Consider the following 6,000-nt stretch of genomic DNA (forward strand, 5'->3'; position numbering starts at 1 on the left):
GGAATCGTGTCAATAAAGCCTGAACTTTTACCACGTATTGTTGCATACGTTCTTCTTTGGTGTAAAAAACTCCATAGACCTCATTCATCACCAACTGCAAATCACATTTCATTTCGATGACTTCGGAGTCAAGTCCTCGGGCCAATTAGAGCCCTACAATCAAAGCTTCGTACTCTGATTCATTGTTAGTTAAAGGAATCGTTCTGATGGCTTGCCTTAAAGTTTCCCCCCGAAGGCATGATCAAGACTATTCCGAGCCTGGACCCTTTTACGTTTGAAGCTCCGTTCGTAAGTAAGGTCCAAACTGCTCATGTCGATTCTGACACCATTATTGCCTCTTTGGCTGCCAGAGGCAATAGTCCCCGACTAAAATCGGCCACGAAGTCAGCCAAGACTTGCGACTTAATTGCAGTCCTCGGTTTATATTCTATATCGATCTCGCTCATTTCGACGGCCCATTTGGCCAATCTACCCGAGAGCTTGGGTTTATGGAGGATATTCCTTAGAGGAAAAGTAGTCACCATAATTATGGGGTGGCATTGGAAGTAGGGCCTCAGCTTCCGAGCGGCGACTACGAGAGCTAAGGCCAGCTTTTCCAGATGTGTAGAGCGAGTTTCTGCTCCCGTTAAAATTTTGCTAACGTAATAAATGGGAGATTGCGTACCTTCGTCCTCTTAGACTAAAACTGCACTTACCGTGACTTCTGAAACCGCGAGGTAGACTAGCAACATTTCACCTTCTTTTGGTTTTGAGAGCAACGTGGGGCTTGACAAATATGTTTCCAACTTCTTCAAGGCTTGCTGACACTCCGGTGTTCATTCAAAATTATTTTTCTTTATGAGTAGTGCGAATAAGTGATGACATTTTTTCGATGAACAGGAAATGAACCTGATCAAAGCTGCCAATCTTCCTGTGAGCCTCTCGACTTCTTTTACGTTAGAAAATTGATCCGGAATGTCCTCTATGGCCTTCATTTTATCGGGATTTACCTCAATTCCCCTTTGTGAGACTAGGAATCCTAGGAACTTACCCGAACTGATCCCGAACGCACATTTCTCGGGGATAAGATTCATATTATGCTCCCTCAGGATGTCATATGTTTCTTGCAAATGCTTCAGGTGTTCACATGCATTCAAAAACTTAACGAGCATATCGTTTATATATATACTTCCATAGTCTTTCCTATTTATTTTTCGAACATCTTATTCACGAGTCGTTGATAAGTGGCTCCGGCATTTTTTAACTCGAAGGGCATTACATTGTAACAATATGTACCAAAATTCGTTATAAACGAAATATTTTCCTGGTCTTCTGGGTTCATCTTGATTTGATTGTACCCAGAATAAGCATCGAGGAAACTCATTAACCAATGCCCGGTTGTGGCATCAATCATTTGATCGATACTTGGCAATGTGAATGAGTCTTTCGGACATGCTTTATTAAGATCATTATAATTGACGCACAAGCGAAATTTATTATTTTTCTTAGGAACTACTACTACATTGGCTAGCCAGTCCGGATATCTTACCTCTTCGTTGGCGAATTTATTCCTTGCTTCAGCAATAGGGCGCTTCTTTTGCCTTACCAGAAGCATATTGGGATCCGAGATTAACTTGTGTACGGCTATCTCCGTTGGGATTCCTGTCATATCCTCGCACGACCATGCAAAACAATCAGCGTTAGTTTTAAGGAATTCAATAAAAACAGACATGTGCTCTGAGTGCAGTCTTGTTCCCAAATGGAATTTCCTCTCTAGGAATTCTTCGAACAACATAACCTGCTCCAGTTCTTCTGCCGTGGACTTAATGGCGTCTGTCTCTTCTGGTACTTGAAAATACCTCGGTACCTGATATTGTTCCTACTCTTATGTCCCCGGGTTATCTTCCTCTGGTTCGGGGGAAAGTACCTGTTCCAGTAATTGCTCTGCCGCACGTTCCTTTCCTTTGCTACTGGAGACCGAAATTACATTCATCACCCTTGCTGTAGGTTGATCACCCCTTATCTTTTTTATCCCGTCGGGTGTCAGAAACTTTAACAATTGGTGATATGTTGAAGGCACAACTTTCATCTCATGCAACCATGGTCTTCCCAAGATGATGTTATACCCCATGTCTCCATCTACCACTTCGAAGAAAGTTGCCTTCATTACTCCCTCGCAAGGTTGTCACAGCAAAATTTCTCCCCGGGTTGTCACACTTGCAAGGTTGAATTCAGTGAGGAGTTTCGTTGCCGAGATAATGCTTCCGGTGAGTTTAGCTTGCTCCAGTACTCTCAATTGTATGATATTAATTTCTTGGATATACTAAAACACGTTTAATTTTAAAATCTAACACATTTAAAGAAATTAACAGTGCGTCATTTTGCGATAGCAGTAATCCATCTGCATCTTCATCCGTAAATATGATATCGTCTTCCCGGAGCCTTTTATTATGAATTATAGATACTTTTGTCTTCTTCGTTGCCGAAAAGGTGACCCCGTTAATTTTGTTTCCTCCGAAGATCATGTTGATCGTTTGGCATGGGGGTTCTTCTTCCGCTTTCGAGGTTTCCGCGTCGCCCCTGTTCCGACCATAATTTCTTTTAGCTCGGTCACTCAAGAATTCTCTGAGGTGACCATTCTTTAACAATGTTGCCACTTCTTCCCGGAGGTGTCGTCACTCCCCAGTCCGGTGGCCGTTAGTGCCATGGTATTCACACCATAAGTTGGGATCCCTCTAGCTGGGATTAGATTTCATAGGTTTTGAGAATCGTGCCTCTTTGATATTTCTCATGGTTGATACTAACTCCACCACACTGACGTTGAAGTTATACTCCGACAACTTTGGGTAAGAAGAATCTCGCGCCCCCGAGATTTCTCTATCTTGTAGCGATCTGTTGTTCCGGCCAAGATTGGTCCTTCTATCAATAGTGAACTGGTCTGCTGTCCGGAAGCTCCTGTCATGACCTTTTGTCCGCTCGTAGGGCAAAAACCGGCCCCTCAAAGTCTGTCTATCAGTGTCAATATCATCTTTCATTTTTTCTCTATTTTTCTCCCATCATTTGGTCGACAATGGAAAGCCAACCAGATCATCTTCGATCCTTATTTTCGACTCGTACCGGTTGTGGACATCCACCCAAGTCATCGCTTGAAACTCGAGCAAACTTTTCTTCAACTTCTGGGAAGCGTCTGAACTTCTCAGATTTAAACCTTTGGTGAACGCTTCAGCTGCCCATTCATCCGGTACTGCCGGTAATAACATCCTTTCCTTCTGGAATCGGGTAACGAACTCTCGTAATAATTCGGATTCTCCCTACGCGATCCTGAATATGTCGGCCTTTCGGGCTTGTACCTTTCTGGCACCGACATGAGCTTTGATGAAAGAATATATGAGCATCTCAAAGGAATAGATGCAATGCTCGGGCAATAATGAATACCACGTCAAAGCTCCCTTCGTGAGAGTCTCACCAAATTTTTTCAGCGACACAGACTCAATTTCTTGAGGAGCCAAATTATTTCCTTTCACTGCTGTTGTGTAGGTGGTAATGTGATCCTGTGGATCTGAAGTTCCGTCATACTTTGGCACTTCGGTCATTTTGAACCGCTTCGGGATTAATTCCGGGGCTGCGCTTGGTTTATACGGTAATTGAATATACTTTTTCGAGTTTGGACCATTTAGTACTGGTGGTGTGCTCGGGATTTGATCCATGCGGGTGTTTACTTCCTTCATGAACCGTAAACGTTCATCCTTGAATGAATCGTTCTCGTTGTTGAGGCCGGAACTACTTCCCCTAGCCCTGTCGGAGCCAAATTCTCCCCTAGGAGTGTTATTATCAACTCTCTGCGTCGTTTGGTTCGCGGGAACATCAGGAGGAATTGGATCTCGCATGTTTGCATTATTTGAGGTACCCGATCCTGCTTTAGTTCTGTCATAACCAGATCCTGCTACGTGAGATGGCCTAGAATGATTGCATGTTACTCTTGCAGGACCCTTACTGCATCAGCTACATGCTCTTCATCAGCATCATCAGGAGTTGCCTCCCGAACCAGTCGAGGGTACCGTCTGTCATGTATCGGTGTGGCGTCGTTTCCCTCATTGCGAGTGTCACTGATTGAGTCCTCAAAATGACGTTGTTCCCCTTGAATTCCAGGGTTGTGCATGCCGCTAACAGTGTCATCCGCCATTTTTGGTGATTTTTTGTTAGGACAAAGTAATCAAAACACGTTAGTAAAAACGATAAGGATCAATTTAATCGAACGGCTGTCTAGGCCCCACGGTGGGTGCCAAATTGTTTGCCCGTAAAACGGTACAGTTGAATTTATTAGTGGTTTCTAGACAAGTGAGTTAATTTGATCCAAAAGATAATGAAATAAGAGAGCAAATATAAAATACTTAGCCTTAAAATGTAGATGGAATGACAGAGCTAATGAGTCCGGGAACAGGGTTTTCGAGAACGACAATGATGAGATTAAAAGCGAAAGAATAAAATTATATTAAGATGCTGTATATAATGTAGTGTAAGTTAGCCAAACAATTCCCCTTTACAATGATAACAAAGCTCTCTATTTATAACTATGTCTAGGATCATGCCCTTATTTAATTTCAATTATGAGGGCCATTGATGGAGATGTAACATTAGACATAGCCAAATTCCTTGTAACGGTCCATCATCTTTAAGCGGTGACAAGCGGAATAACAATGTTCGGTGGCCATCTCCAACTTGTGTACCACGTGTCCTTCCTTTAAGCGGCTACATATCATGTCGTATTTTTTCCTATACAGATAGTCCCTCTGCTTTCCGGTGACATAACTTTGTGTTACCGGAAAGTTGGTAGAAACACTCTTTTGGCGGGAATTACTATAATTCCTTTTAAAGGCCACTGACGGTTGATTAGACGCATGTCTATCCGCATTTAATGCCCCGAACACGCGTCATTCCACGATTCAACATAGCTTTTTGCCGATTATCGAGGTAATAATGGCCATGAATTTAGCCGCCAAAAATTTAGTTATACGCATCACCCTCATCTTATGTATTTCATAATTTCTCAAACTTCTAACTTGCATCTTTATTTCCCAACTTTTCTTTGATCTTCTTCGAACCAATAATTTTCCTTCCTTCTATTCCAATGGATTCCTCTTCAAAACGTGCTAGTTCTTCAAAGGGAAAGAACAAAATCGAGGATTCCGTTCCTCCAACAGTGGATTCCATCATCCCAAGAAGGCTTATTACTTCGAAGGATTTTGAAGAGAAATTTCCTACTGCTAACCCTCGTACATGGGCTGTTAGTAGATACCCTTCTTCTATTCACCCTTCCAGTATTCCTGCTGTGAAGGAGGACTATCGCTGCCCTGAATTAGATATTATTGCTCCTGATTTATCGGAGAGAGTGACCCTTCCCAAGGGAGGTTTTACATATTTCTTTACGTATCCCTTTACTTTGGGTGCGTTTTCTTTGAGAGGAGAGCATGATTCCGTAATTGCAAAGTTTTGTCTTCGATACGAGGTGTGCTTGGCACAGATAAGTCCTTCAGTGTGGAGGACAATCGCCTTCCTTCGGTGTTTGTGCCAGGAAACTGTAGATGAGCTAACCCTAGCTCATATAATGAGTCTCTATTCCCCCAAAATCTTCCGTGGGGGAATGATAAACCTTTGAAAACATAGCCACCATGATTTATTGTCTAACATGGATGACGACAACGACCGTGGATGGATGGAAATGTTTCGTTGCAGTTTCCACCAGTGACATTATTCAAACAACGGCTTCATCCTTTCCGGTTGCTTGGAACCGCTCTCGTAAGTTCCCTTTAATAAAATTTTACCAACTAATTATTCTTGCATGCTCGTATTGATCCTTCAACCTTTGTTTGTTACAGCGACCCGATGGATCCCACCGATGATAGAAGGCTTAGACCGGTAGGTTCAGAATATCTTGGACATCACAATGCCCGAAACTCGTTTGTGAAACTAGGTGTCCCTTAAATACGGGTGGAAGGCCAAAAATTATGGTAACTTTAAATT

The sequence above is a fragment of the Nicotiana tabacum genome, chromosome 2, assembly GCF_000715075.1.
Source record: "Nicotiana tabacum cultivar K326 chromosome 2, ASM71507v2, whole genome shotgun sequence".
Lineage (NCBI taxonomy): Eukaryota > Viridiplantae > Streptophyta > Magnoliopsida > Solanales > Solanaceae > Nicotiana > Nicotiana tabacum.